This window comes from Tasmannia lanceolata, unplaced genomic scaffold (genome assembly GCF_043159265.1).
Source record: "Tasmannia lanceolata isolate RefF3 unplaced genomic scaffold, GAP_Taslan_0.1 ptg000004l, whole genome shotgun sequence".
NCBI classification, from domain to species: Eukaryota; Viridiplantae; Streptophyta; class Magnoliopsida; order Canellales; family Winteraceae; genus Tasmannia; species Tasmannia lanceolata.
The window spans coordinates 3786763-3811752 of record NW_027518681.1 but is presented as its reverse complement, the minus strand read 5'-3'; the positions used below and the strand labels follow the sequence as shown (position 1 = coordinate 3811752).

General features: G+C 38.6%; 2 long non-coding RNA genes across 4 annotated transcripts in view; one reads left to right on the top strand and one right to left on the bottom strand.

Annotated features, from left to right (window-relative positions):
- The window catches only part of LOC143876063 (uncharacterized), a 28771-nt gene extending 9922 nt beyond the window's left edge, over positions 1-18849 (bottom strand). The window contains exons 1-5 of one of the 3 annotated variants that reach the window (XR_013250297.1): positions 18371-18849; positions 11616-11722; positions 9190-9338; positions 6796-6961; positions 6459-6704 (exon numbers count right to left, since the gene is read on the bottom strand). This is a non-coding gene — a long non-coding RNA (uncharacterized LOC143876063). Of the gene's footprint in view, positions 1-6262; positions 6705-6795; positions 6962-9189; positions 9339-11615; positions 11723-18370 lie in introns of those variants that run through there. The other 2 variants (XR_013250296.1, XR_013250298.1) reach the window with 2 other exon arrangements.
- LOC143876064 (uncharacterized) lies at positions 3419-4900 on the top strand. Its single transcript, XR_013250299.1, has 3 exons — positions 3419-3623; positions 3766-3940; positions 4077-4900. It is a non-coding gene; the product is annotated as an uncharacterized LOC143876064 (long non-coding RNA).
- Positions 18850-24990: the final 6141 nt, after the last annotated feature.

The following is a 24990-nucleotide window of genomic DNA, read 5'->3' as shown; positions in this document are numbered from 1 at the left end:
CACGGTTTTCTGTCTTGTTTCATTTTATTCCTTGACTGTGTTTTTTTGTGTTCTTTTCTTGTTTCAGGAAATTTATTTATGGAATGCCCACAATCTGTTTGATGAAATGCCTAGAAGAAGAGGGAAAATATAGGGGTTTACTGATTTCTATGTAGGGAAAGTATGGGTTTTGTGTGTAAAAAATAATAGGAGGTTACTGTTTTTTTGTGGAAAAATCAGAGGTTTACTGATTCTGTGTATGAGAGAAAATAGTTTTACTTAGTTTTATGTTGTTTTATGTTGTTTTATGTTGTTTGGGACTATGTGAAAGAACATAGCTTTAACTCTCTTTCAACATGTTCATGAAAATATCACTGCCTTTTTTTTTCTCTTCTTTCAATTACTAGGAAAATGGAACCAACCTCTTCGCAACCGTGTGGGTTACGTATCGAGGATAACGACCATGCACAGTCTGCTTTTGTTGATGATGCTTTCTCGCAAGCCTCCAGGTTAGGTATTGAAGAAGTTGACGCCCATGGTCTTATTGTGGTTGATGATGGGGTTAATCTGATTGAAGATAATATAGAATGGGCAGATACTGATATGAATGACGAAGATGAGGGTGGTAGTACACCCAATAAGGCTACTAGTGAGAATAATAGTGTGAATAAGCCGTTTCTGAACCAAGTGTTTGATGATTGGATGTCTGCGTTTGAATTCTACAATTCTTATGCCCTGGCTACTGGTTTTGGATTACGGAAATCCAGTACAAATAGTTCTAAAAAAACAAATAATGTGAACTCAAGGAAAGTGGATGATGGTAAGGAAAAGAGGGAACGACGAGCTGTCAGATTGAATTGCAAAGCTAAGATGATCATAAAACTAAGAGATGGGATGTGGGTAGTGACCACCTTTGACGACATTCATTCTCACATTCTGACCTCCCCACTTAAGAGGCAAATGCACCGTTCCCATAATAGATTCAGTAAGAGTGAAAGTGTTAAGACGTTGATTGACTGTCTCGATGAGACTCAGATGCCGGCTGCGAGGATTGCAAAGGCCATTAATTCAACAAACGATGGAATATCAGGTGTGGTAACACCTGATCAAGTTGCTTCCCATTTGAGAAAAAAGAGGGTGAACAATATAGGCCAAGAAGCTGTCTTAGTGGCCAATCATCTCCAAAACAAGAGATCAGAAGACCCGAATTTCTTTTTCTCGATGGAATTAGATACGGATGGGACCTTCCGATCTATGTTCTGGGCTGACGCTAGGGCTAGAGATGCTTATATGACATTCAGCGATGTCATTGTATTTGATGTCACTTACAAAACCAATAGGTTATCTCTGCCATTTGCACCGTTTACGGGAGTGAACCATCATAGACAGTTGACCCTATTCGGATGTGCCCTGTTAGCTGATGAGACAGAGAAAACCTTCAGTTGGTTATTTGAACAGTGGTTGACGTGCATGCATGGCAAAGCACCTGATGCAATAATAACTGATATGGATCCGGCCATGAAAAATGCAATTGGAAGAGTTTTTCCAGACACCCAGCATAGATTTTGTTCGTGGCACATACACAGGCATTTGCTTGAGCATGTTGCAGAGATGAGGGATTCGATTAGTAATTTCTGCCTCGATTATAATCGGTGGTTTTTTTCAAAAAACATGGAGATTGTGTGCAGTTGTGAGAAGATTTGGTTTGTAAATATGAAATCGGGGAAAGTGATTGGTTATCTAGGATGTGGGAGCAGCGAGAGCATTGGGTTCCGGCATATTGGCGAAACACATTTACTGCAGGAATGACTTCAAGACAACGTAGCGAAAGCATGAATGCATTCTTTGATGGATATGTGAATAGCAAAACTAGCTTGCATGAGTTCTTAGATGCATGTGATAGGGCACTGGTTCAACGTCGTAAAACGGAAGCCGAAGAAGATTTCAAGTCGAAATATTCGAAAGCAAGTATGAAAACGAATAGCCCATTGAAAGAAGAGGCGGGGATATTCTATACAAGGAATATGTTTAACATTTTTCAGGATGAGTTGAGGGACAGTACTGGTTGTTGGTACGACCACTTGAGCAAGGATGGGGCCGTGGAAAGATATTTGGTAGGTCCCAGAAATGATGTCAAGAGTAGATGGTTTAGGGTATTTTATGATGATTCCGATGGTGTGACTGTAAAATGCGATTGTGCTAAGTTTGAAAGGGAGGGGATCTTATGCAAACATATCATTCGTATTATGGATACGAAACAATTGAAGAAGGTCCCCGACCATTACATGTTGAGGAGATGGTCTATTCAGGCAATGTATCAAGTAGAGGGTACGATATCTACAAGGCCACAAGTAGGTAGTAGCATGAATCCGTTTCAGAGGTGGTGCCTAATCTCAAGATGGCAACGACTGGTTGATGGACCCGGAAGAGATGACAAAATTTTCAACAGGATGACTGAATTTTGTGATCTTCTTTTCGCTGAAGAAGAACAAAAGCAGAAAGAAAAGCAAGTTACATTGGAGGGTAGTGAGTTACCAATCGTTGGTAGCGAAGTATATTCAAACATTGCTGTGAGTCAAATACCTGAAATCACAATTCGAGACCCACCCATTGCGAAGACCAAGGGCCGTCCAAAGAATCCAACACGCTTGAAATCTGGCATAGAGACATCTGTATCCCAACCAAAGAAACGGACATGCAAATTATGTGGCTAAAAAGGACATTATAAGTCCACATGTAAAAAGAAAGGCGAGGTTTGTTTTCTTCCCTATTTATTCATTTGTATGTGTATATGGAATGATATTTTTAATGTTTATATATTGATTCTGTTATGGTTAATGCTAATAGAAGTTGCCTAAAAGAAAGCGGCAAGAGGAAGGTGACGTAGAGGAAGAGGAAGAGTCATAGGAGGAGTACGTATATATATTCGAACCACTTTTAGTTTCTTACTTTCTGAGCATAAGTAATTACTCTGTTCATAAACTTTCATACAGAGGAAGAAGAATATGTTGCGTCCATTGGGCTCGTTTCTTCAAACATTTATATGGGATCACTTCATGTTAAAGACGTTGCGCTAGCTCATATTCTACTTTATGAGAATCCATCAGCATCAGGAAGGTAATAAGGACCATGCAAACCCAATTCAAATTAGACCTTTTGTAGTGGTTCTTTTGGTTGTTTCTCTGTGGAATAGTGAAAATTAGACCTTTTGTATCAAACCCAATTCAAATTTGGAGGAATTTTGAGGCATAGATTGATAAAACAATTTTTTTTTTTCGCTACTTTTCTGTTGCTCTCCCTAAGCAATAAAAATACAGCTAATTTGTCATAATAGTAGTTCTTTTGGTTGTTTTTCTGTGGAATAGTGAAAATTAGGCCTCTTATTGATCCAAGCCTATTTGAATTTTAGACAGTTTTCACTTTTGGTTTCAGAAAGATCAAGATGGTATTTCAAGCTATGGATTATGGTTCTGTTCCTACCGAAAGAGAAGGTCGTATCGAATTGCCTCCTGGCTTTCGATTTCATCCAACTGATGAAGAGCTTATCACTCACTATCTTTCAAAAAAGGTTATTGATATCAGCTTCAATGCAAGAGCAATAGGAAAAGTGGATTTGAATAAGTGTGAGCCTTGGGATTTGCCATGTAAGCCTTCCATAGCTTATTTTTCTCTATTAAAATTTATTTGCCCATGTATTGGTTACTGTTTAATTGAATTCTAGTCCTAATTAGTGTTTTTTTTCTTTTCATATCATTTTCTTATGTTCTGTTTTCTATGGTTATGAAGGGAGAGCAAAAATGGGAGAAAAAGAGTGGTATTTTTTCTGTGTAAGAGATAGGAAATACCCAACTGATTTGAGAACAAATAGGGCTACTGAGGCAAAGACATTGGTTGGGATGAAGAAAACACTTGTTAGACAAATTCTGAGATATTGACTCAATTGGCTATGTAGTACATTTTTGTAAGAATTTTGTATAATTTTTTTTTTAAATGGAAGAATTTTGTATAATTAATAGGTCATAATCATTCAGAAAAAAAGGTCATAAATTATTGCTCTTACATGTATAAACATACAAGAATTTATTCATTTGTTTCAGGGGGTAAATACCGAGTGGGTGACTTTGCAGTTTACTTATCAAAACCCATCAAATGATGATTGGATTGGAGTTTTCTCTCCTGCAAATTTCAGGTAACAAAAGCGTTTTCTATCAGAAACAGATGATCTTCATTGTCAGAAGCCCATCTCCTCTGATCCACCAGTGGATTGACTTTTGTTTGCAGACTGCGAGAGCTTTGCCCTTCCGGCAGGAAGTTATACCTGGGGCAACACGCTTGGACCTTCAATATAGTCCCTTCAAAGAAGTGCCTCAAGTGCACAATAAGGGAAAGCCGAAGCTCGACACTAATCTCATTGCTGGGATACCACCACCTGATATTTTAGCCAGATGCGAGTTTCTGGAGCCCTTATCAGAGGAAGCATTGGTGGATTACCAGTGGTTGATTGCTGGTATGCGGGAACCAGGTCCAGGATGGATCAAAAGTTCCCTGGATTACATCACATCAATAATCCAAACATTTAGACTTAAGCCGTGGTTATCATAACCTCAAAAGATCTGAGTGTAGAATGTTGGGTTTTGGGAAACCTATGCTAAAATTTTGAAGAATAGTTCTACAAGCTTCTGCAAATTTGGGATGTAAGTCTGTACTACAGTCTAACTCAAGCAAATTTAAATTATGTGGTAACCTTTCTTTCTTATAGTGGTTTCGAGTTGACCCTGTTGCTGCATATTGTCTTGTTGTATTACTAGAGTGTCCTACCTAAGTTAGGAATCATGTTTGGCTTTGCTTTTCTTGCTGTAAACCTAATTGATGCTTGAAATAATTACATAAATGTCTGTTTGGTACAGGCCTTATCTGTTCACAGGGGCATTACCAGCTGCTAAGATATTACTTTCTGCTTTTCTTATTATAATTGTATGGAAAATTCTTTTCCAGCCGCATCTACTAGTAAGAATTGACTTGATAAATGTGATTCTACCTCCCAACGATAGCAGTCTTCTTCCAAAGCGATAGATTCTTTATCACTATCAATATCAGGGTCTCATAAGCTCTTAGGATCAGTGTTTAGAAACTCAAATTTGAAGAGAATTTGCCCAAGGCAAGAGAGTCAACTCGGGCAGAGTCAGTGTCCAGAAAAGAACATGGCAAGTGATCTATGTTAAGACTTAAGAAAATAAAAAGATCAAATAAAGCCGTCTCTTTTCCAACAGCTTAAGCTTTTGGAGTAATTGGTTGTTTCACATGATATTTAGAGCAAAAGGTCTTGGCTTCAAACCTCCTTGTTAATAAAAATCCACATGCAATGGGTAATCCAAAAGTGGGGCCACATGTGCCACGTGTAGGCCAACCCAAAAAAATAAGGGGCCATGTGAGGTAGAGTATTAAAGATTAAATAATGCCTTCTCTAACAGCTTAAGCTTTTGGAGTAACCGGTAGTTTCACAATCTTTAGGGGGGGGGGGGAGTATAAAAGATTAAATAACGCCTTCTCCAGTAGCTTAAGCTTATGGAGTGAATCTTACGACATTTAGTGGCCTATGCATACATGAGCCTTAATGGAAAATTCAACACAATTGAAACTCCACAAATCAGGCTTTCTTTTGTGCAAAACTCTAGAACCTTCCCCTATTAAAGTCCCAATCCAATCAGACCCATTGGTTTTTTATCATTTTATCTTGTGCAGTTTTCCAAAGGACACCCAACCAGGGTTCTTAAGGGCTCAGAATCCATGCAAGAAGCTGATTGATCTGGGTCTCCATTTCAGCTCTATGGAGCAAATCAACAAGGATTCTATAGAAAGCTTAAAGAGCAAAGGTTACATATCCTGAAAGTTTTGTTGCAGATGTACTAAAATAGTGTATTGGTTAATCTTTTTACAATAGAAGAGGGTGGCCGAGGGAAGGGAAGGGAAGGGGACAAATATATCACTTCCCATGTTTTGATAATTGGACGAACTCACCTTGCTTTACATTGTTTAACAAGCTGTGAAAAGATTTCAAACAGCCATTTTAAAAAAAAAATTAAATGATTTAGACCTACGTTGTTTGAACTCTAATCTATGGAGTTTGGGCTCACTGAGTTGGGCTGAAGCCCCAATCTGACATGCATTATTACTCCACATTTTGTACCTTTTTTTCCCTCCTTATTTGAGTAGTACAAAATGACTAGCATGTCATAAGAGAAATCATAAAGATGGGGAAATTGCACAACAGTTTTAGCCAAAATAACAAGAATGTCTTGAACAATGTTTCAACTCCAACCATGAAAATAACTACATTGTAAACAACCCCATCATGTTTCAACCCAATTTACAACTGTCATTTCCAGAAAAAGATGAAAAAAAAAACCTACCAAGACTAATACTTAAAGCATCGAAATTTCATACTTTAACATGAACAAGGTACAAGAAGAACAAAATACCTATAGCTGCTAAGACTTTAAGCAAGCTATTTTCATTCTTCAGGAAGACAATCTCATTCCTGAGGAAGGCGATCTCATGCGTTACGAAGGCGATCTCATTCTTGAGGAAGGCAATCTCCTTCTCAACTGCTTTGATATGTTCTTCGTTTATCCCTTCTCGCCATCATCTGCGCATCCGGTGTTGAACCTTTCCTCCCTACCTGACCCGGCCTCATCATCCCATCGAAAATATTTGCAATTGTGGCCCTGCATGTTATTTAAACATTACATTCCCATAAGTTTTCCAACAACTATTTCAAAAAACAAAATAGATAACAAGTATTGCAAGTTTACTCACAGGATAATCAGCACATGCCAAAAACGAACGGCCTTGGTTATTGTTTTTGTTGGTCCGAGTGATTCTTCGAACTAGTGGGTTTTTACAATAACATAAGTTCGAGTCCAATTCATCGCATACCGTACCACTATTATTGGTTGAAGATGCCATTATGTTTCAATGCATACTGCAAGATAATTGGTATTACAAAAATTCACATAGTCTCAAACAACATAAAACAACATAAAACTAAGTAACACTATTTTCTCTCATACACAGAATCAGAAAACCTCTGATTTTTCCACAAAAAAACAGTAACCTCCTATTATTTTTTAGACACAAAACCCATACTTTTCCCTACATAGAAATCAGTAAACCCCTATATTTTCCCTCTTCTTCTAGGCATTTCATCAAACAGATTGTGGGCATTCCACAAATAAATTTCCCGAAACAAGAAAAGAACACAAAAAAACACAGTCAAGGAAGAAAATGAAACAAGACAGAAAACCGTGATTTTTTCCCAATTCTTCTAGGCATTTCATCAAACAGATTGTGGGCATTTCACAGACCATGATTGAGCTATTTATTTCACACATAGAAAATCCCATTTTTTTCACAAATCAAAAAATCCCAATTTTTTCACAAAGAAAACCCAAATTTTTTCACACAGGAAAACACCATAAACAATTAAACTGCCCACATAATAAACCAGAAACTATATTTAGAAGCCCTTATCTAGGGGTTTTCTGTGGGTAACGAACCCCAAATCAGTAAACCTCTGATTTTCCCACACAAAACAAAAACCTCCTATTTTTCAAACACACAAAACCCCTATTTTTTTCCCCTACAAAGAAATCAGCAAACCCCTAGTTTTTTAAGCTTCAGAAAAAACGAAAATGTAAAAAAAAAAATCCAACCAAAAAGGGTAGAGAAACCGTAAAAACAATTTAATCTTCAGAAATCAGCAAACAATAGAAGAGAGGCGATTTGATGCTCCGTAAAAAACCCAAATCCCTCGATCGATACTCCGTAGCCGTGGGGGAGAAGAGAAGAGAGGCGATTTGTAAAAAACCCAAATCGATCAATGCTCCGTAGCCGTCGGAGATTTCTGTGGAAAACTCACCTCGATGGTTTGCTTCAGCCCAACGCAGAGAAGAGATACTTAGAGAGAGAGAGAGAGAGATACTTAGAGAGAGAGAGTCTGCGATGGATTTGGGATTTTTACAGAACAAGGAGAGGATCGATTTGGGTGGAAAACTCACCTCGATAGTTTTCAAACCCACTTGCAGCAGAGAAGAGATACTTAGAGAGAGAGAGGGAGAGTCTGCGATGGATTTGGGTTTTTTACAGAATGAGGAAAGGCATGGAAGGGGGTTTTTCTTCTTGCTTTAGATAGTGGGACCCACTTCAAACCAGCCAATAGAAACGCTTCAGCGCACCAATGTTTTCATGCACTTAAGCTCACCAACAGTTAACTCTCTCTCTCTCTCTCTCTCTCTCTCTCTCTCTCTATATATATATATATATATATATATATATATATAGAGGAATATGTTCGTGCGCTTGAGCGTTGGAACCAAATGGTGCGCTTGAGTGCACCATTCACATGGGTCCCACAATTTCTGTGAGGATCCAAACCATTCATTTGCAAGGCTCTATCATAGATAGGGTGTGTACCAAAAATCAGCTCCATTGAATCATCCTAACCCCTCCAAAAGTGGAGGGCAAAAATGGGCAGATTTGTGGTCTGTCCATTTTGACCTCCACAAATGGATGGGTTAGGATGATCCTATGGAGCTGATTTTTTGTACACACCCTATCTATGTAAGGCCCTTTCTAGTGAATGCTTTGGATCATCCTAACAATGTGGGCCTCATTGGTTTGAGAGCTCAAGCTCACCATAAGGTTCCAACGCTCAAGCTCACAATCTTTTCCTCATATATATATTCCAGTTTGAGGGGGAGTGTTAGATGAATAGGGGTATTTCAGTAATTTTCTTATTCTTAAGCATATATATAATTGGGGCGTGAGTTAGAGGAGTCTAACGACTCTCTTCTCTCGTGGATACCCACGTTCTCTCTTTTTACTTCTTCTTCTCCATTCTCCATGTGGCTCTCTAACAGTTACATAGAAGAATAAAAAAGTTAAGAACTTAGAAATTCCGTATAGCACAAGAGAATGTGGCTCCTGCTAAGACAACAAATGCAATTTGAGACGTGTTATACATGTATTGATGTATACACAAAAGTTACTCCCTATGAGAGTAATGCTAGTTGCAGATGCAAGGTCTTCAATGAAACTCACACATGTAGATAACTGAATGCAGAACTGTTTGGATGTAATCAACCTAACAATTTAGTAGTGGGTCTACAGAACTGTTTGGATGTAATTAAGAATCCGGAAGTTGGAACTTACCATGAGAGTGATAGTCACAATTCTTTCAAAAATATTTCTCAAAGCATTGCTCTCCCGTGCAGCTTTTAGATAAAGCATTACAAACTTCAATTAGTAGTCCTGGGCTTTGTTATACAATCATTAAACCCATCAGGAATTGGGATAAGGTCCTAAGATAGCAACAATAAGCTGTACTCAGTATTCGGTATGAAACAGAACAAAAGAAAATAACTTTGTTAAGAGCGAAAACAGTATAAATCATAGAATACAAATCTTTAGAATGTATCCCTTGAACTAAAAGAATATAGAGATATAAATAAAAATAAATAAGTACCACTTTAAGAATATAATATTGGGAGATGATAAATACACCCCCTCTCCTGATAAATGCGCCTCATTTTCAAGGAAAAGTTTATAGTTGTCCTCGAAAAGGGGGCGCATTTATCATCTCCCTATGATATTTGGTGCCTTAAATGGTATATAATCAACTACCATCATAACTTTATCAATAAGGTGAAATAAAACAGAAATCATATAATTATTGTGGTTAGAAACAAACCCTGAATCCTGCATAATGTTCCATATGATGATTTGTTATGTTTCTAATCGCTCTCAATAGATCAATGGTGTTTTTACAGTCACACATTTTATAACTGTTAAGTACTGTCATACATGCAACTCCCAACTTCTTATCCCAGGCTTTATACAACCCCACTTTCTTTATACAGCCAGGAACGCCTCTGAAGCAGCCAAAGCATCCATTGATATCTCTTATGATTTAGTCCAATCTGAACCAAACTGAGATTCCACCCAATCCGTCAGTCTTCCTAAAGTCCAGCAACACATCAACCCACTTTCGTCGATCTGTGTGAAGCTGAGCAATATGCGGATGAAACCAAAGATCCAGTAGCCAAAGTGACACAGCAATCTACCCCCCCCCCCCCCCCCCCCCCCTTTATTAGATGAAATGAAGAAGTTGTAAGCCGTGATGATGCAGGTGCAAGGAACGAACAATCTATTTCTAGATATGGAGGTTGTGTCTTTACTCTGAATCCGGGCTTCCTCCCAAGTTTTGTATTTAGACCTTCCCAAGTTCAATGGTCCCAGATGTTCCACATCCCATGTCTGGATCTATGCCAGCCTACTAAAGCTACATGGAGCATATGATAATTTATTGTCTCAACTTTTTCAAATGAGCTAACTGATGGCACCAGAGATTGGTTCCATGTTATCGACTTGCAAAGATGCATTCTTGACCAGAGATCATGCACGAGTTTGATAAACACTAAAAATTCAACAACCAACATGAGATCACCCTGAGAGACCAGGAAATGACTAGACAGAAACCCAAAAAACATTTCATTGCCTTCATTTCTCGGTGGAGGGAAAAGAGCGCCAAGCTCGAAACCAAGCCAAGTGAAGAAGAGCATATCAGACTTGTAGTAAAGAGCCAAGTGCCTCAATACTCTGGGAAACTATTTGCCCAAGTGTTCCCTAGCATCAAGGCTTTGATATAAGCAGGGCCCCAAGTCAACGACAGCATCCTCAACAACATTGTGAGGGAGACAGACGAGTTTAGAAACAAGAAGCCCAATAATGGAGCCAAGAACATAACAAACGAGGTGCAGTTATCCTCGCATGCTGTCACCATGGTGGAACTGAAAGCACCTACTCAAGGGAAACATCGCCCTAAGAGAATTCATTAGCTTAGGAATGACTTTAAGTGGCTTGGAAATTCACAACATTAACACCCATTCTCGAAAAAACGCAGTACAACTCCCAGAAATTGGGCCACCTAGTGAACCTTTACCAAGAAGTTACGGCGCCAATGAATTTTGTTTGTTCCATCGGAGATCGGGTCACGCTACAGAGTACAGATTGTTCCATTAGCTTGAGGCACACCGTTCAAAACCTTCAAGAGGCCAAAAAATGGCCCCGCCAACAAAGCCCAGTGTTACCCGTAATCTCATACCACTCCATGCCATCCCTCGACCAGGTTATAAAAATATGGTACAGCAACCCCAGAACTAAATAGAACCAGTCACCCTCATTTACTTTTATCAATGAAGGTGTCCCAAAGTCATGCAGATCTCAATTTGCACCTTGAACACTATCATCTTGTATTCTTCTACTAATTAACTCCAAGTACGACCTAAGACACCTATTGTCATGTCCCCAGTTATCTTGTCCCAAGGAATTGTAATACATTTTATCCAGGAGGTGTGTGACCGATATATAGAATTTACAGAACTAACATCAATTCTTAATGCAAGTACCAAAAAACATTTAAAACTAATTACTCGAATTGTTAACGCATGCACCAAAAAAATCTAAAATGCACAATCTATACTCCCAAGTATAATGACATACATAGTTTCTAAAATACCATTCGAAAAAAATACATAGTTTCTAAAATGATAGATTGCATCTTCGGCGTAAGAATTCACCTTTAATTTTCCTATATCACCTGGTCCATCGATGTAGCAATTGCAATTCACTTGCTTCATCTTCACTCTTGGCACATATGACTTCATCGCGCTATCGTCTCCTGTACCTTTGAGTTGTGAAATCGAAAACAATACAATCTTATGAGCTTCCCAGTTTAGGTTGTTCAAAAATATTAAAATAATGCAAACAAGCAACCCAAATGAAAGACAATACACATAAATCAGAAAGCATGAGAGAGAGAAAGGGAGAGATATGAACAAAAAAATGATTGAAGAGGGAATGCAAATACATTGTCAAAAAAATAGCAATCAGCGTAGAATAGTCCATCAGCATAAGGCAAAAGGCAAAAGAGAGATATGTAGAAACAAAGGATAGATAATCAACATAAACAATTGCACGAAGAACAAGCCATATAGAATATATAATTGACAAAAACTAGAAAGAGACAATAAGAGGTAAATATAATCAACCTCCCACTTCTTTCTAAAAACGCTTCCTAACTAAGAAATTGTCCACCGCTTTGCGCAAGGTTACATGGCAAACATGTGATAAGGATTGCAAGTAAAGCTAAGAGGGAGATACAGAAAAGGTAACAGTAAATCCCAATGTAAGACAATTGTTAGGATAAAAGGCAAATATAAAGGAGGAATGAGGACAAACAAAACGTCTCTCCCTTTCACTTCTCTCCACATCTTCCTCCTCATAGACACAAGACAAGGGTCGGGAATAGCTATAAATATTGGTGAAAGTTGGGTCGGGCGAAATGAAAACCATGAGACGCACCCACCTTTGGCCAGGAGTTTATTTAAATAAAAATATACTCAACTTGGGCATGATCCTACATTAAGAATCCTAAAAGATTTCAACGTACAAATTTATTTCGATAATAAAAGCTACAATTAAAATGACAATAGAACCCTTACATCAGTGTTAAATTTTCAAAAAAAAAATGTCACCACAACAGGCCGTCAACAATTGCAATTTGAGACAGTTGATCAATCACGAAACCTATCTGTAGAGAGTGGCCAGCAAAGATTGCTATCTATGTTGAAATTATATTCCTAAAATATGTGCTCTAAAAGGCAGGCCTTGGCGCAATGGTAAGGTTGCTCCATTGTAACCTGGTGGTCACGGGTTCGAGTCACGAAAACAGCCTCTCTACAAAGCAGGGGTAAGGCTGCGTACATCTAGCCCTCACCAGAACCCGCAATGGCAGGAGCCTCGTGCACTGGGCCGCCCTTTTTTTATGTGGTCTGATCATTTTGTCAGATGCAAATTTTGAACGACGAATATCGGTCTCACTATATCTTTCAAATCCATCTCCTTGAACTCTCATCCTTCTTCCTTGACCAATTTCTAAATGTATGTCCTCTCTCTTCTTGTATGGACTGGGTTTCCACACCACGGTGATGAAGAAACAACACAACGAAGACTATCTAAGGACAACACAAGTTCATCGCAAATGCATAAATACAAGTGATGACAATGGAAGAATAGTGGACAAAGATAATGGGCTAAAGGTCCTTTATAGATGTACCAAATGGATAGTGGTAAGTCTAGTAAAATTATTAGTTTTCTTATTATAAAGGGCTTTTATTACTAAGGACTAGGTATTGATTGTAGGTTTCACGAACATAGTTGCAAGAAACTTCTAGTTGCCGGAAACTTCCTAGTTGGATGGGAAGCTCGCTTGCCCGAAAACTCGCTTTGGAAACGAAGTTCTTCTCACTTCCCAAATTTATGGGAAGCGCGCTTCACAAATGCTTCCCATGCGTCTTTTCTCTTAATACACATCGGAAGCTAAGTTCTTTTCCTAAAGGAGTGTTTTCGCATTTTTATAATGCCAGACGAGCGGTTTTTTTTTTTTTTTTTTGAAAATACCGGAGTGTCTTTAAAAAATGAGTATATATAAAATTTAAAAACTCATCTTCAGTTTCAAATGAACCTCATATGAGCCTAAATCTATATGAATAAAACATGCAAAACTATAAATCCCTAAAACTTGTAATTCTAATTAGTTGCAAAGTCTACTCTACTAATTGTAACCCTTACCTTCATTAACCCTTACTCCCTAACCTGTTACAATCCTACTCCTTCTATGCACTTATTGTTTGCTTCAAATGAGCTTTATGTTGCATTTCAATGAAACTTTACACACATTTTCTCTGTGCTTTCTTTAAAACTTTTCCCTACCGCCCTTTTTTTCCAAACCCCTCCCTTCCCGCTTTCGCTTCCTACATTGCTTCTAGCAGTCGCTTCCTCCCTAACTTATTATGGGATTTGCTAGGGTCCATCTTAAAAGCATTTCGCGGCTGGTCTGTCACACGTCAGACCATCCACCTCGTGAATGAAGACAACAGCTTTTGTATCCATTCATGAGGTGGCTGTTCTGAAGTGCGAGAGACCAGCCGCGAAATGCCTTTTGCGATGGACGCTAGCAATTCCCACTTATTATAACCCTACTCCTTTTATACACTTCTTGTTTGCTTCCAATGAGGCTTATTACATGCTTTATGTTGCCTTTCAATGAAACTTCGCACACGTTTTGTCTTTACTTTCTTTACAACTTTTCACTCAACGCCTTTTCTCTTTTCCAAATCCCTCGCTTCCCACTTTCGCTTCCTGCATCACTTCTCTCAGTAGCTTCCCACTAACTATGGTCACGAATTTCAAGGCTAATAAATGTGGCAAATTTTTATGACTTCTTATTCCTCACAGGAAAGAGGGCGAGCCTTGGCGCAACGATAAAGTTGCTCCATTGTGACCTGGTGGTTACTGGTTTGAGTCACGGAAACAGCCTCTCTGCAAAGCAGGGGTAAGGCTACCTACATCTAGCCCTCCCCAGACCTCACAATGGCGGGAGCCTCGTGCACTGGGCCGCTCTTTTTTATAATTAATCCTCACAGGAAGTCACATTTTGATTGGCATTTTTTTGTTTGATTGGTTGTGTTATTTTGAAAATACGCTTATAGATTAGATTTTGTTTGCTGGCTACTAATTTTAGAGTTTTGGGTCTTAAATATTCATTAATTTATATTTTTATATATTGTGTGCACTTTCTTTGTGAAGAGGGCTTTGCATAGCATCAAAGTTTTGATTGTAAAGTTTGTTTCATTAATTGTAGATAATTTAATACAAAAATAGGCTTCTAAGTTTGCTAGCATGGCATTGTCTTGATTTCGATGTAAATCTTTTTTATTAGTTGTAGATAATTTAATATGAAAAAGAACTTCTATGTTTGCTCATTTGGGTTTTGTTCTGCTATAATCAACTTTTATTTTAATGTTTTTATGAGACATGATTGGTGTGAGTCTTCTAAATTTCACTACTAAAATTATCATTAATTAGTGTCACAGTTTTGATTTGGTTGTAAAGCATGTTTCATTAGTTGTAGCTAATTTAATACAAAAATATGCTACTAAGTTTTCTCGTATGGCATTGTTTTGATTTGGTTGTAAAGTTTGTTTCATTAAAGGCAGTATTTATTTGGTCAACCGACCAGATAACTTATCTGATCCGTCGACCAGAAACAGAGTAGGGCCCACATTGTTTGCGTGATCCAAACCATTCATTTGATGGTCCCTGACATAGATAGGGTGTGCCCAAAAAATCATCTCCATTGATCGTCCTACCCCTTCAATTTGTGGAGGTTTAAAATGTACAAATTTGTCGAAGTTAAAAACCGTCCATTTTAAACCTCCACAAATCGAAGGGTTAGGATGATCAATGGAGATGATTTTTTGGGCACACCCTATCTCATCAAATGAATGGTTTGCATCACCCAAACAACGTGGGCCCCACTCTATTTCTGGTCGACGGACTAGATAAGTTATCTGGTAGATCAATCAGAAACACTTTTTCCTTTAATTAGTTGTCTAATATGAAAATAGGCTTCTATGTGTATTCGTATAAGTAGTATAGGGTTCCAAAATGGGTTAAAGGTTTATAGAATTTCTAGTTTTTATTCAAAAAAGATTATTGTAAAGATATGAGTTGGTAGGACGACAATTCTTTCTACGTTCACCTCTACTAGAGAAAGGGATTCCAACTAATCTCCCCTATCACTAAACATGAATAACAAATTCCCTATGATCATGCTTCTTTGAGAAAGGATAATGAAATCTACAAACCCTAAACTCAGAGATTTCCAAATCCACAAACGTACAAAGATTTTCAACGCAAAAATCACTCTCGTTTATTATCTCAAAACATATCCAAATCAATGAAAGGAAAGTCAAATTCTTCGAAACCGGAAATCTAAACACGTCTAGAAAATAAACTTAAACCCAAGATAACATAACAACCAGTCATCAAATTCCGGGGCTCGAATTCCTGACAAACTACTTGGAATTCCGGAGCTCGAATTCCTTCTCAAAACTAACTCATAACACATCAAAGAACCAAGTAGATTAACTTACAAAACAATGAACCATACAAGTCTAACAGCCGCACTGAAATGCTATGCAAGGCCCACAATTCCGAAATTCCTTATCGCCTCTGCCTCTTAGAACATATCAAAGCATCCAATCATCAACCTCAGGAATTGATGATAAACTACATGAACCTAACATCCATGCTGAAATAAGTAGATGCTAAAGACTTGCAATGGCACTTGAGCTTCATTTTCCAAACCATAACCAAACATAAATTTAAAAGAAGAGCGTCTAGCAAAATCGACTAGTAAGAGCCTTTTAATTCCTCCAAACCACCTCACAGATGAATGAGATCAAGGTTGCTGTGAAAAGTTGTTGGCCAAACTTCAACTTGTGAACAATGAAAACTACAGTTATTGAAATTTATGAAATTTTCAAAAGAAAAAAACAATGAATAATATGAATGTAAAAACAAGAGCAGAGAAGAACTTGGAATGAAACTCATCATTTAGTGACCAAACACTGTGAGCTCATATTAATTGAAAACCAAAACAATATAAGTTTTCATCATTTGATAATCCAAATAGAATGAGATCACTTAAGAGCCACTACATGCACTTGCTATTTTCAAAAAGATCTCACGACCTAATTAAAGTAGAAAACCTAAGTCAAAGAGATGTAAATTGCAGATATAACTGTAATGACCTGGGAAATGATATCAACACTAGTTAATTCCTCCAAACCACCTCACAGATGAATGAGATCAAGGTTGCTGTGAAAAGTTGTTGGCCCAACTTCAACTTGTGAACAATGAAAACTACAGTTATTGAAATTTATGAAATTTTCGAAAGGAAAAAACAATGAATCATATGAATGTAAAAACAAGAGCAGAGAAGAACTTGGAATGAAACTCATCATTTAATGACCAAACACTGTGAGCTCATATTAATTGAAAACCAAAACAATATAAGTTTTCATCATTTGATAATCCAAATAGAATGAGATCACTTAAGAGCCACTACATGCACTTGCTATTTTCAAAAAGATCTCACGACCTAATTAAAGTAGAAAACCTAAGTCAAAGAGATGTAAATTGCAGATATAACTGTAATGACCTGGGGCTGGGAAATGATATCAACACTAGCATGTTTAGTTAGCCGCACCAATTCACTCTGTATTTTGATGTCTAAAGAGTTGCCAAAATTCCAACAGTACTCGTAAAGGCAATTCTCATGAACCAAATTGAGAAATGATGTCTATACATTAATGCTTTGATACACTCACTGAATCAGCTTGCCTTATAATAATTAAAAGCTTGTAAAAAAATTTCATTTTAGTCACCCGAGAGGGTCTCACAAACCAATTAAGGAAGGGAAGCTGCAATCATGCAACTACCAAAACATGGCTGGGTGGATATCATTTTTCATCAGACAAACAAGAGGGCTATGCCAATATAATCACCCAAGGGTCAGGTTTGTGATTTATGGGTCAAATATTGGAATCAATTTATGAGACAAGGTATTACCAGATTCCTCTTCCATCACCAAAACACCAAAACTAAGATCAGTTTATACTCAATGCATGGTGACATCAATATAAGTGACCAAATTGATACTATAGGTGATGACTTATTTCATTAATCATACAGCTCTATCTTAGCTCCATAAGAAAAACTGAAATATCTTTTACATATCAACATTTTGAAATATAATCTAACTGAAACATCATGCACTCTCAACATTAGACAATCCTCAATATTCCTAGGTTTACTCAATAAACCAAAAGAACATCCAGTTACAAGAAAAGACTAGGAGAATTTTTGCTATTCAAGGAAAACCAAAGTATTTTTTGCAAGAAATGCTATTCAAGGAAAACCAAACCATCTGAAAATGCATGACCTTAAATGTATCTGATCATACAAACCATAAAAAAAAGCAGCTATTTTATGAACTAAAAGCAAAGAAAGGGATAAAAGACTTCAAACTTCATCACTCTATAACCCAGATATTCACCGAGATCAAAACCAAAATTAGAACTTAGGATTCAACTCTATCACCCATTGAATACTATTTGCCAATAGTGGAATAATACTGACATTATCACCATTTTCTCTTTTGAAATGGAGACTTGCAATCACAGCACAGTAAACAAAACCTATTTAAAAGAAAATTTACTCACTCTTGCTCAATTTCACCCAATGTAGGCTGAATAGAGACTGGAATTAAAACATGTAAACCAAACCCACTGATCAAAATCTTATGAAATCAGCTCAAAGTAAGTTGAAATAGATGGGGCAATCAATTCATTCACAACCCAAGCGAGGCATCTCAAATGATAATTGCACACAGGAAGAATAAAAGATGAATTAAAAGGATACTTACAGAGAAGATAGCTGAAAATGATCCAAGTATTTTTATTTATTTTTTTACTTTAAGCTTCTTCTTCTCTTTGCTAAGCCCTAACCAGAGGTTTGCTCTTCTCCCAAAACAGAAAATGGATCTGTGGGAGATCAGAGGTGGTGATTGCAAATGGATAAAGATCGTGGGGTTCTTGCCAAATCTGATAGATCTGAGATGAGAAAAGGTTGCTAGAGCTCAGATCTGGGTTTTGATTAAAGAGTTAGGTTAGATCTGGATCTGCCAAAAGAGGTCGAACTAGGGTTTACCGGGGTAGAAGAGGGTTTCTAAAGTCTTATGGGGTAAATGAGTAATGGCTAGAGGTTTAGATCTTGGTAATGGTTAGGGTTTTGTGGAGAGGTGAATATGGTTAGTGTTTGCAGAGATAGAGTTAGGCTTTCAATGGAGAGGTGAAACCCTAGCACCAGCTTCTCAAAAGAGACCAAATGAAAAGCAAACTCATTTTAATTTTATACAACCCTAAATGAGGGAAATGATCTAAGCCATTCATTTGGTTGAAACCCTCAATGGCCAAGATTAACAATTTGGCTTTGTTCCCCATGATAGCATGATCTAGACCCTTCAACCGGAGGCCTCCTACTTGTAGACTTGTAGGTACAGGTTGCATTGTTGTTGTTGTCGTCTGATGGGGAGAAATTATATGATGAAGCGTGCTATGAAGCATTATTTTTCAAAAAGTACTGTACGGCCCACTTCATTGGGTGATCCAAACCGTTCATTTGTGGGGTCACAACGTCAATAGGTTGTGCCCCAGGCTTGGATATTTAAATTTGAAGTAAATGAATGACCAAACGATCCTAGCAATAAGACAAAGCAAGTCTTAGAAGTTAGAAGAGAAGACTCTTTTGGCTTGATGATGAAATAGAGCGGTGGTGGCCACCCAAATGTGTTTTCTTCTTTACTCAATTTTAAGAGTAATTTGGAACATGTAATACCCTTTAAAAATTATTTTAAACATATTAAAATGAATCCGGATGTCCGAATTCGAATGTGAACCATGATATCCGAATTCAAATGCGAATCTGGATGTCCGAATCCGGATATCCGAATTTGAATACGAATCCGGATATTTAGATATATGGATATGTATGCAGATATTTGGAATAAACGGATGTACTTCTCGGATTCGGATGTTAAACAGATCGGATGTACCATTTACCAGATTCGCATCCGGATGTTAAACAAATTGGATGTGCTTTAGGTATTTAGATCTTATGGTCTTCTTCAGGATAATGTTCTGGTGGACGCCACATGCCCAATGTGATCGTCATTTAACTATATTGCATGAGATTGCAATGGGGCCAAGGTCTTATAGGAACGACCATTTGATCCCTGCGACAATCCCACTCACAAATCTCTATACCCTCGAGGATTCAATGGAAGGTGGGTCCCGCCCTTTGCACTTTCTAGTAATGATGGATTTTTTTCTCCCACTGGTAGAGAAAGAGATAAGAACATAATGTCTTTTTAAAGGGTAAAGAATACCCATGTGAATAGAAGATGGGTATGTGTAAATGTGTAATTATTGGAGGGTGGGTCCCACTATTTCCACTTTCTAAAAGTAAAGAAACCAAACAGGGAACAACCGTTCTTTTCTTCTCTTCTTTACCCAGATGAAGAGGGGTTTTCTCACAGAGACGAAAGAAGATTGCAGTTGCTGTGAGAAGAAAAGTTGATGGACGGCTACGATGAAGGGTTCTAAATCATCAGTGAATCTCTGCTTGGGCTCTCGTAGGCGATGGGACAGAAGTGAGTAGTGATCGGACAACACAAGAATACAGAAGCCATGAACCAGAGGGTTATAGGGGTTTTTGTGCGGGAGGCCGCCGGAAATGATCATAGTGACGAATCGCCGACGATTCGATGGAAGCTTAGAGAAGAAATCTTTCTCTGTGATCAAATGCTCTGATAGCACTGATGAATCACAGAGATGAAATCAGGGTTTCTAAAATAAAAAAACATATGCCAAGGAAGGAATGGTAATGGAGAGGAAGAAGGCTTTAGAATGCTCGACTGAATACTTCAAAGAGGAGAGAAGGGTCGTTCTTATAGAACCCCATGTGACCATTCATCATGATCATTCAACTTAGCCATTGATGATGTCCCTCCCCATTCCCACCATTTCAAACTAAACGATCACATTACCGGTCACTCGGTTACATCTTTATGCACCTCGAGCATATGGGTTGCAACTCGGGTCGTTTTTTAGGAATTCGGGCTGAGGTTTTACCAAAGATTCGGGTCTGGTTGGAGTTGATTCCGATTCATTTCTAGCAAAAGCCACCCCTAAAACGCGGTTAAGAGTTGTACGTGTGTTTATAATGTGCATGCAATTGAACCCATTGATCTTGCAGAACTTCATTATGTGGCCCCACATTTTTCTTGGCCCCATGCCGTGTAGATATCTCATGCATAATCAAGAACTGCAAAAATCAACGATTTTAGCCTTTTTGACAGAACCCTAGACGAGGCTAAGTGGATCAAGGGCCTAAGATTATTTGATCAAGGTGTTCTCAAAAGCATCTGTGTGGGTTTAAGGTCTATAGTTGGATCAACGAACCATATCATATAAGAGGGAATAAAGCCAAATCCAAAATGTTTGTGTTTGGAGAGAGTAGCAAACTTAGTCTCATCAACATTTTCAATTCAACAATTCATTCTACTTCCAAGTTCCAATCCCATAACGGTTAAAGGCATGCACTACCATACTTTGATAATGACACCACACTCACTTTAGCACCACTATATGCTGACAATGTCACTACAACAACGTATGGATGATTGTAACAAAGTTCTAGAATCTACAACATCATATGGAGGCAGGGCTCTTATCCCGCAAAAGTGGTCACCGGATTTGCCCTCAAGAAACTATAACTTTCCTCAATTCCTATTTGGATTAGATTTCTAGCATTGCACCTCGAATTTTGGACCACAACAGGGATGGGAAAACTGGCTAGCATCATTGGTAGACCCCTCTACATGGATTCCCAAACTGCAGAGGCATCTAGGCTAAGTTATGCTCGAGCGTGTTAGAAATCTCCGCTGAGAATTCGCTGCCAGACATTGTCCATATTGAAACACCCTCCCGGGACCAAACTCAAGCAGTGGAATATGAATGGAACCCAGAGCTTGCTCCCATTGCAAGGATTTCAGTCATACTGCTGAAAGATGTGCCCAAAGATCTCAAAAAGATGGTATCATCCCCATCCAAAATCAGAAACCAAAGCAAGAATGGGTCAGGAAAAAGATTGAAGAAGCCCCGATTGAAAGTACATACCAGGGTACCGTGAAGGTTGATTGCTCAATGAAGCCCACCAACAAAGGTGCAAACACTCCCCCCGGATCCAAGACAGAAAATCCTTTCAACATTCATCAAGACATGGACTCAAAAGCCGTCCAAGACAATGATAATCAAGACTCAGATCCAAGATGATGATGAAAAGAGTGAAGAGGACACTGGATGGAACATATGACTTCTCCGACCTTGAAGAGGTTTCCTCATTAGAATCCTCCTCGGAAAAGGAGGACGATCAAACAAACACAAAAGGTCCCAAAGAATCTCCAAAAAATAATGAATCATTGGCGGATGAACGTAACAACTCCACCTGATTCCAATCGAGCATGAGGATACTGATGAAGAAGATATCTAAAACTTGAAGAATCAAATGAATCATGGCAGGTAGTTCATAAGAAAATTTGGCCGAAACGCTTACAAAGAGCACAACATACCCCTTTCAAATTAGTTGATTATGTAATTCACAAGTATTGAGCATTTGGAGCTCTTAGGCTTAGTGTTTGCTGCTCATATGTGCCGAGATTTGGCTCTCCCTCTCTCTCATGTTCCGAGTTAGGGTTGGTTTTGTGCTTTTATTGTATCATCTTTCTCTTTGTCTAATAAATTGGTAGGGGTCCCCGCTAAAACCCAGCTTACCCATAAAAAAATGTCACTACCAACATTGTTTTATAATTTTTCTGGTTCGATGCTTATTTTTTGGTTGGTTTTTTCTAATTGGATGTTGATAACATCTTATTGTTGCAAAACCCGAACCGCATCAACCGTGCCCAAATATACCTTGAAATCATGTGTCTTACGTAATAATCGGCTCAATCTCGAGCTGGGTTCTGGGTTGTGTTTGAAGAGAAAAACCCCGTAATCTGTCCCATTCTCGGGTCGGATCGTGTTTAAAGATAGAAAAAAAATCCAAAACCCAACCCGAGTTTCATAGCATAATTTTTTGGGGAAGTGATATACTCGCCCTTTTTTATTACTTGGGACACCCGGCAACAGTGTATCAATGACTGCAGAGGTGCTGGTGTAGTTCATGCTAGAAGGATTCAATGGGGCCGATTGACACGTACACTGTTGTTGGGTGCCTAAGTAATCAAAAGGCGCGCATATATCACTTCCCTTTTTTTCTTAAAACATAAAAGATAAAGCTCTAGCACTTCTCTCATTTCTAATGCATCTGATGGCCGACACCTTTCCACTTTTATCTCCTTCAATCTCATCCATTACTCTAAAACTCCATAGTAAAAATGAGTGCACGTGAAAAAAATCTTCAGCCCAAGAAACTATCCAGAATAGGGCGAGGCTTATGAACATTGAGCTTTTACATAAATAAATTGACCTTATTTGACCGAGTTGATCAAAGTTGCAAACCTAATCTTAAGTATTGTAACAACAGTTAAAACAATGTGAGTAGTGTCGTTATAAAAAAAGGGGCTCTGCTTTATCCATTTTCCGGTGTTTTGAACTCTTTATCTGCCCCGCTCTCTCTCTCTTTACGCATCCAAGAGGGAGAGAGTTTCAAAAACCTTCCCTCCCTCCCTTCCACTACACCATCTTTCTCCATCATTTTTTTCTCAAAATCTCTCGATTTGTATATCAATATGTAAGGCTTCACTGAAGCCTTTGTCTGCACCCCCAAGTTGTTTAAATACTGGTCGGGAATCTCCAAAAATCTCAGCATTGGCAACACCCATTTTTAGTAATATTTTCAGGCCAATTGTTTAGGCCCTGATGGGGTCCAAAATCTGCAACCAATCGGCTGTTGACACGTGGCCCTCACAGGGACCACTGCAAAGCCAACACCAGTCCCTGCTAGGTATGACGCTTGGACCAATCGGGGACTTCCACCTGTCCCTCTTAGGGATGACACCTGGTCCACACAGGGGCTACCACCTGTCCTGGTAGGTGGCTCAGGAGCCTTCACTTGCTCAAAGGTGAGTGTGAACAAAAATCACCACTCAAGGCACTTAACTGGTCCTCTGCTGTTCGAACTTATGACCCCTGCTTATACTGACTTGAGTGTCGAAGGGTCCGTCCGGAGCAACCGCCCCGGTTCGGCCTTCTGACCTTATGTGTCTTGTGCAGGACAGGAAAGCGCCTTGCTCGCCAGCTGTGGCGTGCCAGATCAGCCCTTCCGACCCTACCATAACCTGTTACCAATTTTAGACCTAACAATGCATATCCCTATATTGGTAAACTCTGAAGCTAAATATGTAGTGACTGAAAAATCCTCGTTGTGGATAGGAAGTGTGTTCCATGAGGAAGTGCGTTCCATAAGGTTGTACAGGGGACTGGGGACCCACAACAAATACAAATAGTTTTTTTTTTGGAATATTGTAGATTCACAGTGAAATTTAGGCAAGTTTCAATCACCTTTCAATGGAATTTTTTATTATTGATAATCATATGTAGGGTTACAAGTGACATACTAGAGAGAGCAAAGATTTTGCTCGTGGACCCTCACAATATTGACACTAGGTCACCTCATGCACCTTGGGCATGCATGCACTTGGAAACAATTAGGTGTTTTGAATTCGAAAGTGGTTAAGACTTGTGCACGTGTTTGCAAAACTAGCATCTACAACTAGCATTCCCTTGTTGAGGGTATTTTGGAAAAAAGGGCGGTCCAGTGCATGAGGCTCCCGCCATGTATTTTGAAAACTAATAAGTAATTTAAGCTGTTACTTTTTTTAGGTTGGATTATGACTAGAGTGAAACCGAGCATAAAAAATAATAATAAACAGATGCTTTGAAATAAAATAGAAGGAATACGGTAGGGTTATGAATTTATGAATCTTCGATCCATACAAAAACCGACCCGACACGACACGACACGACACGACTACAGGATCTGTGGCGGTATATTCCTGTATTTTTTCAAAAAAGTAGGGCCCACTCCACGGGATGATCCAAACTGTACATTTGCTGGGCCACATCGTAAATAAGTTGTGCCCTAAAAATTCATATCCACTGGACGATCCTAACCCTCCAATCTACTACAGGGAACTGCACATTATGGAAACTTCTGTAGATTGGAGGGTTAGGATCATCCAATGGAAATAATTTTTGGGGCACTACCTATTTACGTTGTGGCCCCGTAAATGGACGGCTTGGATCATCATATGAAGTGGGCCGTTGCCCGTTGTACAGCCACACATCATAAGAAGTATCCGGTAACAACAGTTAAAAACTTAAAACGGTAATAAAGAGTGCAAAACAAAGTGAGTTGTGTCATTATCAAAATATGCCGTGATGAATGAAATCACTTAATCCGGTTTAAAAAGGGTTCTGCTTT